This window comes from Lynx canadensis, chromosome E3 (assembly GCF_007474595.2).
Source record: "Lynx canadensis isolate LIC74 chromosome E3, mLynCan4.pri.v2, whole genome shotgun sequence".
Lineage (NCBI taxonomy): Eukaryota > Metazoa > Chordata > Mammalia > Carnivora > Felidae > Lynx > Lynx canadensis.
The window spans coordinates 30057290-30070798 of NC_044318.1; the positions used below are offsets into that span (position 1 = coordinate 30057290).

Consider the following 13509-nt stretch of genomic DNA (forward strand, 5'->3'; position numbering starts at 1 on the left):
GGTATTTATTTAGTTGGGGAAATGAAGGAGGCTTCCCCAAGGAAGTTTCTTGTGGACCGAACCGTCTGGAAAGAGGAAGAGGGTCGGAAGACGGAGGCAGAACAGAGGAACCAAGAGGTATTGGCCTCTCGTTACTGCTGTAACAAGTTCCTACCGGGGCAATGGCTGAAAACCGTGGGGACCTGTCCCTCCTCCGGTTCTGGAGGTCAGAGGTCCTAAAATCGAGAGGTTAGCGGGGCTGGCTCCTTCTGGAGGCTCTAGAGGAGAACACATTTCCTCAGCATGGCCAGCTTCTAGAAGCTACCTCCACTCCTTGGCTCATGGTGCCTCCTGTGTCTTGAAAGCCAGTTCAGTGTAGCTTCTCTCTCTCTCTCTCTCTCTCTCTCTACCCCCCACCCCCACCCCATCATCACATCTCTGTTTCCAATAATCCTGTTTCCTTCCTTCCTTATAAAGGACCCCTGTGGCTACTTTGAGCCCACGTGAATGACCCAAGGTGGTATCTCCATCTCAAGGCCCTCACCACGGTCACCTGCAAAGTCCCCCCGCTGCCATGCAAACTACCGTATCCACAGGTTCTGGGTCAGGACACGGACATCTAGGCGGACCGTTATCCTGCCTCCCACAGGAGGTGACGGAACCAGAGTTAGACGCCTCCTTTACCAAGGGGAAAACAGATTTTTATGGATGGCTTCTGTGCCCCCAGGGAATGTGACAGCCACCACGGTGTGGCGAGGTCGCATTTAATCCTCCTGTGACCTTAGAAAGTGAGCCGTGCAGTGGTCACCCCGCTTCTCACGTGGACAGAGCACAGGAAGCAGGCACTCAGCGCCGTGCCTGCCCCGTGGTGAGACCTCAGCAGACGGCGGCGGGGAGGGTGATGCGGCAGCAAAGGCGGTCCCCTGTTGTAGGTGTGCCCCCCCTTCTTCCATCCACTAGCGCCCCCCAACAGCAGGCGGACGAGCCATCCCCACCCCGACCACTCGCCAGATTCCTCCCGCCCCACAGCCCAGCCCTCTCCTGAGCCTCCAGCCTCCAGATTCCAAGCCCATCATCCCGAAGCGGCACCAGCTTCCACTGGAATGTACGGAAACCCAACGAATTCGTGATGCCCCCCGACCCGCTGAATCAGAAACGCGGGGGGTGGAGCCACACTCCAGGTTTTGGCAGGCTCTCTGGGCGGTTCTGATGCTGCTCAAATGAGAAGCTGCTTCCTCTTCGGGCCCCTTCTTACCCTCCCGACCCAGAGCTCAGCTGGGCTCCTTGAGGGCCGACCTTTTGTGTCTCCACTCGTCCACGGTCAGACTCCTCCCGCTACTGGGCCTCGAGGAAGGCCCTCACCACTGCACCCCACAGGGCCTTTGCACAGACCTCATAGAGGCAGGCGATGTCCTCCAGCTTCTCTCTGGCCTGGGAGCAGGAGCAAGACCTTGGCCTAGCTAGCACTCTCCCCAGCACTCTGTGCGTGTGTGCATGCGTACGTGTGTGCGTGTGGGAGCGCGTGCACGTGAGCATGGATGCGTGTGCGCCTGTATACGTGTGTCTGGTGTGTGCACGTGTGTGCATGCATGTGCACGCGTCCCCCACACACACACTCCAGGCTGCAAACTGCTCCGGGGCAGGGAGCGAGTCCCAGCAGCGGACCCAAGCAGCGAACAGAGAACGGATGCTAGTCGGCCAGACGTTAAGCACAGGCGACGCGAACGAGGCGACCTGGATGTCACCGACCCACTCGTGCGGGATTCCGGGCACGCTCTAGGGATGGAGAAGGGGCACTCACCTTCCTCACCACCGCGGTGGCCCCTTCTTGGGTGGCTTTGGAGGCCACGGCACGGCTGATGGGCGAAGAGGAGGGCGGGCTCCATCCGTCCTCGGCGCTGGGACGCGGCGGCCACGGGCGCCATCCCGCGCCGGAGCCACGACGCTGCCGCCTGCGAGAGCTGCCTGAGCAGCGAGCGGGCCGGGCTTCTTCGGCGGCGCTCCACCCGTGCTCCACGCGGCCCGAGCGTGTCCGCGGAGGGGCGGGGCGGGGCGGGGCGGGCCCCAGAGAGGGTGGCCTCCAAGCGCCCACCCGCCGGGCCTTGCGTCCTCCACAGCATCCCTGCGTGTCCCGGGAACCGGTTCCAGAGCCAGAAGGGGCGCCCCACCGAGCAGGGGCAGCAAGGGCGAAGCCGCCGCGGGTGCTGCCCGGGCCACGCTCCGTGGACTCCCCTCCCCACCCCACCCCTGCAGGGGCTTCTCGGAGGGCCCCATCACGTTCCAGGTGCTTCCGGTTATTGCAGGCCAGTCCCGGCACCGCTCGTCTTCTCCTCTTCCGGCCAAGGGCCTCGAGACAGGGCCGGAGGGCGCTCTTTTGGTTGCTTCCACGGCCCTGGCCCCTCTGCCGTGTTTGGGGTGCCGACAAGGAGCGGTTGCCTTGGTAACGAGCAGCCCCCCGCCGGCGGGTCCCGCTCGGAGGTGGTCTTCGTCCTTCGTGACGGTCAGGACGAGGAACGGCCGCCGCCACCAGGCCCCTCAGCGGCGTCCCCCACACCCCTCCCCCACCGTGCCACGGGCTGGTGCGCATGCGCCGTGAGCACACGCCGTCCTCCGACCGTCCGGGTGCGGCTCCGGCAGAAGCCGAGAGACGGAGCAGGCGCAGCCGCCGGGCATTGCCTCGGCCCAGAAGTGACTCAGTCACCTGGCCGGAAATAGTCAATGGCCCCACCTGAACTTGAGGGAACGCTAGAAGCGGCTCGTAGACTGCGGAGCGAGCCCTATGTTTACCCAGGGTGCCTGGCGGTGTAGGTAAAGCTGCACCCAGCCCCTCGCACGCCCAGGCTCGAGTCCCCCTCCACCTTCTCCCCGTGGAGCTAGCCACGGAATCCCTGGGGTCTCCTCCCAGAGCCGCAGAGAACTGGGCCGGGGGCGGGGGGGGGGGGGGGGTGTCTCGCCCCTGCAGAATTCCCTACACCGGAAGGTCCGCAGCCACGTCAATTTTTCCCAATAAACCCACCAGCCCATTGCAGGCCAGTCTGATGGCAGGGCCAGAGTCCACGAGCTGACTCACAGCTTAGCAAGGGCAGGAGCGGGGAGGGCGCCCCCCGCCCCACCGCCGCCCCCAACCTCCTCCAGCGAGCCTTTCCTGCCCTCTCACTTGCTCCCGGGACAGGGGAGGGAAATGCCACAGGGAGGCCCTGGAGAAAGCCCTTTACCTCAAGTTATGCCCCTTCCCTTCCCTTCCTCTCCACCGTCAGATGCCATAGACCCAAGGAGGGGCGGGAAGCAAAGACTGCATACCTTGCAGATACTGCAGGTTTGGGTGCAGACCATTATGGTAAAGCGACTATGGCAATAAAACAGGTCAAGTGGCTTTTTTGCCTTCCCAGTGCGTGTAAAAGTTATGTTTACGCTAAACTGTAGCCTATTAAGTCTGCAATAGCATTATGTCTAGAAAAACAATGGACAGATCTTAATTTAAAAAATACTTTGTGGGGCGCCTGAGTGGCTCAGCCAGCTAAGCATCCAACCCTTGGTTTCGGCTCAGGTCATGATCTCACCACTCACGAGTTTGAGCCCCACGTTGGGCTCCGCGCTGACAGCTCAGAGTCCGCTTGGGATTCTCTCTTCCCCTTCACTCTCTCTCTCTCTCTCCCCCTACCCTACTTGTGCTCTCTCTCAAAATAAATAAATAACCTTAAACAATACTTTATTGGTAAAAAATGCTAACCATCATCTGAGATGAGAGGGAGTCATAATCACTGGTCACAGATCGCCTTAACAAATACACTAACGAAAAAAAATGAGCAATGTTGCGAGAATGACCAAAATGTGACCCCGACGCACGAAACGAGCAAATGCTGTTGGAAACGTGGCACCGAACGACTTGCCCGACACAGGGCTGCCACAAGCCATCAAGCTGTAAAAAAACACAGCATCCGCAATCCGCACCAGAGGGAAGCACGCTGAACCGGTGTTCTTGTACTGTCTGTCTCCAAGGGGGTGGGTGGCCCCAAAAATCTGCAGCTCTCCGTGCAGTGTGAGGGGCGCGGTAGCTTCTTTCCCCAGCCAGAGCAACAGAAAAAAAAATCCTGGCTAGCCTGTTCCACCATATCCGCCTTCCGTGTGAGATCTTACCAGAGTGACACGTTCTGTAATTAGCAGAAAAGGGTCACACAACCCGGTGAATGCAGTAAAAACCACTGAGCTGTACGCTCTCAAGGGGCGCACTTATGGTATGTGAATTGTATCTCAACGTTTTGAGAGTGGGTGGGAAAAAGATGTCACCAGAAGACAGGATTCCAAGGCTGGAAAGAGCTGAAAGCCACCAGACTGGCTGCTGGGGGGGGGGGGGGGGGGGGCAGCCACCTGCGCTGCGCACGCGCTGCGGCGGCTGGGGCTCCCTGGGTTATTAATGGGGGACCACTGCCACCTAGTGTTCACACGGATGAACAGCAAGAAAAGGAGGAGACAGGTGGAGGGAAAGGCGGGAGAAGGGGCCCAAGCAGTCCACACCCCCGAAAACGTTCACACCTTCCCTCCTCCCGGAACTACACACCAACAGGATGCAGTGGCTCAAAATAGCCAATGCCTGATTCTTGGGTAGCTGTGTAAACAAAACTTGGTGAGTAAGATCCAAACCCACTTCTCTGTGATTATACTCACAAAATGGGGGCGGCTCCAGGCCCGGAGGGCTCCTGCACCTGCTGTGAGCCTATGGGGCTCCTACTGCTTCTAGAAGCTTCTATGGTTGTCTTAACTTAAAATGGCGGGCCCATCAGGAAGCGCACACTTAGTGCCCACCTGGCAAGGTGGGCTCACCCAGAGGAGGGGAGCAGGCCAGGTGAGGAGCTGGTACCCTAGTGCCCCTGCCCCGTCTACAGACCACCTGACCGGCTCCAGCAGGACCCCAGGCTCGGGGAAGGGGGGGGGGGTTGGGCGCGGAACAGAGCTATTAGTTCACAAGAAGACCCAGAGAGTGAGACAAAATGTAAAATCTTTCAGAGTTTTATTTGCCACCAGCTTCATTTTTTTCATGCATCTCCTATTATTCCTGCCAGAAAGGCGTAACTTGCTTGGAAAACATCAGACCAACCCAACCTGGGGGCCATTCCACAAAATAGGACTATGGGGGGCCATTCCACAAAATAGGACATTCCACAAAATAGCTTCTCAAACGTACCAAGATGAAAAGAAGACAAAGACAGAGAGTTGAACTAGTGCAGGTGAAAGGAAAACAGACATAGGACAAGTAAACGCAGTGTACCGTCTTGGATTAAATGCTAGATCAGGTGAGGGAGAAAAAGGATCGCCAGGAAGGACCGTCTGGGGGAGAAAATGCCAAAATGTAAATATGTCTGTAGAGTAGACAATGGTATTGTACCAAAGTCGAATTGGACGACTGCATTTTGACGGAGAACGTGTTTACTCTTCTGATACACCCACTGACGTATTTAAGGGTCAGAGGCATGAGGTCTAAAACTAACCCTCAACTGGTGAAGGGAAAAAAAAGTCATGTACGTGCTAGAAGCAAAATGTGGCAAAATGTTAATCGTTGGTCTTTATACTATTGTTGCAACAGGAAGTTGGAAATTATTTCAATTTTTTTTTTTTGAAGATAGCAAGATCCAGCCCGGGGGTCCCCAGTTCCCACTCCCAGGGTCAGGCACCCTCCGAGGGGCTTGTAGCTCAGACGCGGTGTGGAACAGGCCAGGCTGGCAAACCCGGGCTGCAGGAGAGGCTCCGGCCTCTGGCTCGCCTCACCTCTTTCTCTGCTCCTTGCTGTCCCTCTGTCCCTCTGTCAGTGGGAGGGTGACCTCCTCCTGTCCTTCCCTGATTCACAGGCCGGTCCTAGGTGCTGTGCCTCACAGAGACAGTCCCAGCCCATGATTAGGTGCCTCCCAGTTCCCAGGTGACCTTGGGTAAGTAATTCCACCCCCCTCGAGTCCTGCTTTCTCTACTAGTAAGACAGGGCAGCAGCTAAGACGAGGTGCCATCCAGGGCTGGGGCCTGGGGTGGGGCCTGGACAGAGAAGCCCTAGGAGGGTCCCATGGCCCTCAGAGTCACCTGTGGCGGGCAGGGGTGCAGGGAGGGGCGGGAGGAAGGAAGGCACACATCCCTCCCTCCATCACATCAGAATCTGTACTTGTGTTTTAGCTGCTTTGCACCCTGTAAGGTGGGAGATGGGGAGTAAGAGCTAATAAATCCTGACCATGGGCTGGCAATGCCAGTAGGAAAGAGGGGAGACAGGTGCCTCGGCCACCCCCTCCGTATGCGCCAGCTCCAAAGAGAAAGCTGATTTTAAGCATCCTTCCTGCCTCCCCGGTCATCTCAATACGGGCGGTCACCCCAAACCTCCTTGGCTTCCAGGTCCCAACAAACCCGCAGGCTCAACTCCACGGGCTTTCTCTGGCCACACGGAGGAGTTTCCAAGGCATCTGAACTTGACCGGGTCTTCACGTGTTGCGCCCAGCCACCGACTCGCGCTTCCTGCCGGGGCCGAGGCCAGTGGAGTCGAGGGTCCGCGCGCTTTAGGTTTTAGTGCCCCGAGCTAGAAACCAGGTCAGCCCAAGCACCTCTCCCATCCGCTCGCCCCACATCCGATCCGTCTCTCAAATTGGTCCGCAACCCAGAGCTCTCCTGCATCCCGGCTGCGAGGTCCTCGGGCACATCTCCTGCGGCAACTTCGGCATCACCCGTCTGCTCCCTGGTCTTGCCTCCGAGCTGCATTCATACTGTGGCACCATCCACCTAAACGCACGCGTCTGAACCTGTCCCTCTTCCTTTTAGAAATGTTCAGCAGTGCTCAGGCTCCACCCCACCTCGGCATGCTTCATAAAGGGAAGAATAGCCCAGAAACTGTTTACAGGTATTTTGTATCTCGCTCCTTGTTCACTGCCTCGGGGGGGTGTTTTATGTTTCGGATCCGCACATATCACTTAAAATTCCAAATACACGTATATGGGGGCAGCCAGCCTGCTCAAGTCTTTTCCCCACGGCGGGGCACAGTCTGAAAATTGATCACCGCCTCAGGCTGAAGACAGACTCTGCTTTGCCCAAAGCCATCCAGTGATGGAGCCTGGTGTCAAACTTCCAGACTGTCCGACTCCAAAATCAGCACATCCTCCCGGCTACCAGGCTTTCCTGGAAAAGGCAGAAAAGTCCGGAACAAAGTGAGCTGTTAGTGGGTGCAGAGAACACCCACTGTGAATGGAGGGACCCCAGCCGTGAGGAGGGGTCAGGGCTCAGCCTCGGCCCCTCCCTGACCTCCCCGTGGAGGACGGAGGGGAAACGGACTGGACTGTTTCTCAGATCAGGACAGTTTGCTTTGCTTTGCTTTTGCTTTGTCAAGTGTATTTATTTTGAGAGAGACAGAGACAGTGCAAATGGGGAAGGGGCAGAGAGAGAGAGAGAGAAAGAGAATCCCAAGCAGGCTCCATGCGCCCAGTGCAGAGCCTGACGTGGGGCTCGAACCCACAGAACTGCAACATCATGACCTGAGCCGAAATCAAGAGTCGGATGCTCAACCGACCGGGCCACCCAGACGGCCCCAGGACAGTTTTATTTTCAAGTGAGCCCATCTGTTTCTCCCAGGGAAAGAATCTTAAAAAGTTATAATCATAAAATCCATGAAGCTGTGTGTTACCATCTACTATTCTTTGTGGAAAGAATAAAGCTATACAAAATTTGGCCCTCCTGGAAAATTCTGGATTTGCCCACCAGCTTCAGCCTCTAGACGAGTATAAATCCCATGGACTGCTCAGTTCCAACCACCCCCAAAAATGTCAGAAATTGAAACCACCTGAGAGGACTCTGGTCTGGGTAGGCACCGTGGTAAATGCACTGGGGGTACTTTTGTTTGTTTGTTTGTTTGTTTGTTTTTATTTTTGAGAGAGAGACAGAGCGCGAGCAGGGGAGGGGCAGAGAGAGAGGGAGACACAGAATCCGAAGCAGGCTCCAGGCTCCGAGCTGTCAGCACAGAGCCCGACGCGGGGCTCGAACTCACGAACCACGAGATCATGACCTGAGCCAAAGTCAGACACCCAACCCACTGAGCCACCCAGGCGCCCCAGCACTGGGGGGTACTTTTTAAAGTTGCTCTGAACTCACCGTGGAAAGTAATTTATGATGTAGACCACAGTCCCCAGTGGCCACTCACGCAAGCTGACGCTGACATGCAAACCATCATTTCCGTCAGGCTTCAGTTTTGCACCTTAACTGGAAGCGGGCCACATGAAAGATAAACAAAAAATATGATTATTTAAAATTTTAATTTAAAATGATTTGGGAGGGGGGGTGCCTGGGTGGCCCAGTCGGTCAAACGCTGACTCTTGATTTCGGCTCAGGTCCTGATCTCACAGTTGTAAGTTCGAGCCCCGTGTCAGGTGTGGAGACTGCTTGAGATTCTCTCTCTCCCCCCTCTCTGCCTCCCCCACTCGTGCTCTCTCTCTGTCTCCCAAAATAAATAAGTTAACTTTAAAATGAGTTTTTAATTTGTTTTCCCAGAGACCACGTACAAATACAGCTTGGTTCACAACCCCAGCTCGGGGCCACCCTGCTGTTACCTGAAGGGACACGTGGTGGCTGTCATTATAGGCTCTCGCTCACATCCCCTGGCTTCCTCCGCTCAGACTCCAGCCTGGGGGCTTCTGTGCCCTGTTTGCCAAGTGGGCAGACTGGGGCTGGGGGCCTGGACCAGCGTAAAAGCCTCTGTCAAGTTTCCTTTCTCCTCGGCATAAAGTGTGGCCACTACCCCCTGGGTCTGTGAGGTTTCTGACCGTGAGCGTTCTGCCCGGCGGATTGGGACTTTAGGGGATAAGACCCAGTGACTCTGGGTGGACCTCTCTGGACAGAAAGGACAAGGCCCTGCCCGCTCACAGCCCCATCAGCTCTGTGGCCAACCTGGGGAGAACCACGGGAGCAAGAAGGGTCCGTTTGCCCCCACAGACGAGCACTCAGACTCCTGAGACAGATGGACAGACGGACGCATACAGACACAGACAACTTCCCAGCAAAGGTCCGCTGTAGGTGGGGGTATTATTTATTCCCATCTTACAGATGAGGAAAGTGAGGGCACAGAGAGGTTGAGTCACTGGCCCAAGGTCACACAGGCAGGAGTAGAAGGGCCATCTCAACAAGCCTGCTTATCAACTCCCAGCTGAGCCCCCTCCACAGTCAGGATGCCACTAACCCCTGCCTCACTTGGGTCAAGGATCGGGGACAGCCGCCTCCTTCCTGGGAGGGGGCAATGTGGTGGGATGGTCCCCAAAGATTTCACAAGGTATTTTTGGCCGAATGTCCCCCACCTCACCTGGGACACAGTGTTTGCACCCGAAACCTGAGCCCCTGATTTCTAGAGCCGAGTGGAAAAATACCTCCCAATCCAGCTCAGAAGTCATCTCTGCCCAGGAAAGAGAGCAAGACAGGCCAGCCCAGTGCCTGCCGAGTCCCAACCCCGGCCCAACCCAGCCCGGACCAGACCAGGAGCCCAGCTCATCCAAAGACATGTAGGACCAGTCCACCTGGTCCTGCCAGGCCAGAGGCCGGGCCCATCAAGCCGCCCATCCCAGCAACTAAAAATGTCTGGTGTGGAACCTTCCAGAGCCCGGCCCTGTGCTTAGCACAGCCCAAGATACATTCCACCAAAGTCAGAGCCAACACCAGCCCAGCCCAGCATAAAACCTGACTTACTCAGCTCCAACCCCCCCTACGGCCAGCAGCAGGTTCACCCCACCCCTTCGGAGGAGCCAAAGGAGCTCAAAGCTTCACCGGGCCCCCCGCCGTGCAGCCCAGGCCAGGCCCCAGCCCAGGGGGCCCCACCCAAACAGCCTACGAAACAGCCCAGCCCGAGCCAGCTCCCCTCTGCCTAGCCCGGCCTGGCAGATGCAGAGGGGGAACCTTCCAGAAGGGATGAGCAGGACGTCTGGGCCTTCGTGGAGAGAGCTGGCTGAGCAGACCTCCTCCGGGCTTCCAACCACAGCCCCCAGCAGGCGGAGCCCCCTCGGGGCCACACTCCCATCGAGGTAGAGAGGGTGGTGTCCCTTCTTCCCCAGGCCTGTGCAGGCTCCCGGGAAGGAGCCAAGAGTATCGAGAAGAACAAATCCAATACTCTGGACTTCCAAGGTTTTCTGAGCAAGAACTGGGCATCCGCTGGCTTCTCTGGGTGGGGAGCCACCAGGGATGGGGGGAGGGGTGGGGAGGGAGGACCCTGCATCTCAGAAACACAGCAGGGGTCCTGCTTCGGGGACCCTCGGATCCTCCCTGCTCTAACTGGAGCTGTGAGACCCCAAAGTCCAGAACAACCCAAGGTGGCTGAAAGCCCAGCCAAGCCGCCTCAGGAAACATCACGAGTGATTACACGGTTGCCTTTCTCCTCCGGAGTCTGGGTGATGGATGGTTCACAGGACCGCCTCTGGAGCCAGATGATCTGAAATTTGAGTCCTGGCCCTTGTCTCCTACCTGTGTGACCTGGGGCCAGTGTCCCAACCTCTCTCTGGGCCCCTACTTCCTTGGCTCTAAGGCAAGAAGGAATAAGCAGCATCTCCCTCCAAGGGTGCAGTTCGAGGTATTTAACTGCCAGTGTCAGGCAGCCACCAACCATGCAGGACAAACCCGTGCCGGGACTCTGAAGGGCCGGGACTTGACCATTCCGATGGGCCTCAGAAAGGTCCAGTGGCCAGGGTACCTGGGGCCACGTGACGGCTGTGTGAACAGAGCCACAGGATACAGCTGGTTAGCTGTTACTACTCTATACCAAGGAGTTTACAAAATCCAGCTCCTGTCCGAAACTCTTTCGTGTTGAGTGCTTACAAGTCACGCCATAAATTTATATTTTTTGATGTTTATTTATTTTTGAGAGAGAGAGAGAGACAGAGACAGAGCTTGAGCAGGGGAGGGGCAGGGAGAGGGGGAGACACAGAATCTGAAGCAGGCTCCAGGCTCTGAGCTGTCAGCGCAGAGCCTGACGTGGGGCTCAAACTCACGGACCACGAGATCATGACCTGAGCCAAAGTCGGACGCTTAACCGACTGAGCCACTCAGGCGCCCCATCACGCCATAAATATTAATTAGGCATCTATTATGCGCTAAGTGTCATGCTAGGACAATTACCAAAAATTATAAGAGGTCAGTGATAGAATATTCTATTACCTATTTTAGAGTTTTCCTCCCTCCATTTTGGATATTTTTGATATCCAGCATAAATGTGTACATGATGTTTCTCCAAATTGCTAAGAAGTTCTTTAATACTATAAATTAAGTAATCGGGGTGCCTGGGTGGCTCAGTTGGTTGAGCATCCGACTTCGGCTCAGGTCATGATCTCACAGTTCATGAGTCCGAGCCCCAGCATCGGGCTCTGTGCTGACAGCTCAGAGCCTGGAGTCTGCTTCGGATTCTGTGTCTCCTCTCTCTGTCCCTCTCCTCTCAAAAATAAATGAACATTTTAAAAATAAATAAATAAATAAATAAATACACATAAAAGATTGGGGCACTGGGTGGCTCAGTTGATTAAGCATGGGACTCTTAACCTTAGCTCAGATCTTGATCTCAGGGTTATGAGTTCAAGCCCCCTGGTGGGCTTACACACACACACACACACACACACACACACACACAATCTGACAGTAGTACAATTAAAATGAAAAGGGACCTGCTGGTGTGAATAATTGTTGCAAAGTTTATCAACAAAGTGCTCATTTCAAAGTCTTAAAATGACACTACCATGAGTCTGGCCATGGAAACCCATCAAAATAAGCCATTTCCTCCAAAGAGGAAACTCACTTCACACAAAAGGGAATGCCTGCTTTTGAATGGTTTAGCCTTGAGGCGACCCAAAGAAATGCAAGTTAAAACTACCATTGGGGTGCCTGGGCCGCTCCCAGTTAAGCCTCCGACTTCAGCTCAGATCATGATCTCGCGGTTCGCAGGTTCCAGCCCGGCGTCGGGCTCCGTGCTCCATGCTGACAGCTCAGAGCTTGGAGCCTGCTTCGGATTCTGTGTCTCCCTCTCTCTGCCCCTCCCCTGCTTGCACTCTGTCTCTCTCTGTCTCTCAAAAATGAATAAGCATTAAAAAATAAAAATTTTTTAAAAAGGAAAGCTTTGTTGTCCAAGGCACTGGGATGCGAGGCTCCTTTGCAACAGCAGCCGACAATGGTTACCCTGCCCGTGCAACTACACACAAGTTTTCTACTTACTTGCAAATATCTCTTGGCAGCCTCCACAGCCCCCGGCAGGAATATTCCAGTAAATGACCAGTCGCTCCTACACGCTTTGGAACGGCTCCGAGAAAGTCCCTCCGAACGCTCAACATCAGCAATTTCGGAGACGCCTCCCTGCCTAGGGACCGCCCCCCAGATGTCAGCTGTCGCCCGAAGCCAAGCGACTGGCCACCCGTTCAGTCCCTGAGACGGCACCAAATGAACATTTTATGGACCTGTTCAATTGCAAAGCGATGCAGGCAATTAACTTCCATGGCGGTTTTATGGTGGAAAGATGTTGCAAGCACGGGCCCCCGGAAGCTGGGCCGTGCGTCAGTTCAGGAAACGCGGCTGCCAAAGCCCGGTGGGGTCCATCATCAGAGCAGGTGTGGAGCTCGGATCGGCTGCTCGTGGCCAATGGGGCTGCACCCAATCTTGCCCGCGGTCACCTGGCACTGAGCCTGGGGCTCCATTCTCCCAGCAGAGGTCCTGGAAAATGCTGGACTGAACCAGCACCCCCCACCTGCCTCCCGCGTAGCATGGGGTGATGTTGAATTCACCCCCAGAGGGATGGATGGGTCATAAAAATCTGGTATGTTCAGCCTTGCTGGCCTAATCCTGTGCCCACAGCAGACCCACTAGACTGCTGTGCAATTTCACATCAGACATCTGTGGGGTAGCATCTATTAATGGATGAGAAAGAGAGAGAGAGAGGAGACAGGATTTGGGCCACTGAGAGGCGGGGGGGGGGGGCGGGCAGGAGAGGAGGGCGGGCAGGCTGGCACCCCCTCCCCAGTCCAGAGGAATTGGCATGAGCAGTGTTTCCCCAGCAACAGCCTCTGATTGGTCCCCGTCTGTCCACTAGCTGATTTGGGTCCTGCACAGCCTGTCCTCAGTCCCCCCGCGGGGCAGAAACGTGTAAAAGAGGCCGGGAGACCCCGCTCAGGCCCCCTCCCCAGGGCTGGAATGGATCTTGAGAAGGACTGAGCATTGAAGACAGTGATTCCCCACGCATGCCCCAGCCCATCTCTGTACCATTCACAGCAAAGTGGTATTTTTCAGAATGACACTCAACTTTATTTTTTTTTAATTTTTTTAACGTTTATTTATTTTTGAGACAGAGAGAGAGTATGAACGGGGTGGTGGGGGGCAGAGAGAGAGGGAGACACAGAATCAGAAGCAGGCTCCAGGCTCCGAGCTGTCAGCACAGAACCTGACGCGGGGCTCGAACTCACCGACCGCGAGATCGTGACCTGAGCCAAAGTCGGACGCTTAACCGGTGGAGCCACCCAGGCGCCCCGACACTCGACTTTGTTAATGCTAGAATTGCAAGGG

At 55.9% G+C, this 13509-nt stretch overlaps 1 long non-coding RNA gene across 1 annotated transcript; it reads right to left on the reverse strand.

The window, feature by feature from the left end:
- Positions 1 to 5004: 5004 nt before the first annotated feature.
- Positions 5005 to 12221, reverse strand: LOC115504224. Its single transcript, XR_003965623.1, has 3 exons — positions 12172 to 12221; positions 8089 to 8196; positions 5005 to 7122 (listed from the first exon to the last, which is right to left on the reverse strand). It is a non-coding gene; the product is annotated as an uncharacterized LOC115504224 (long non-coding RNA).
- Positions 12222 to 13509: the final 1288 nt, after the last annotated feature.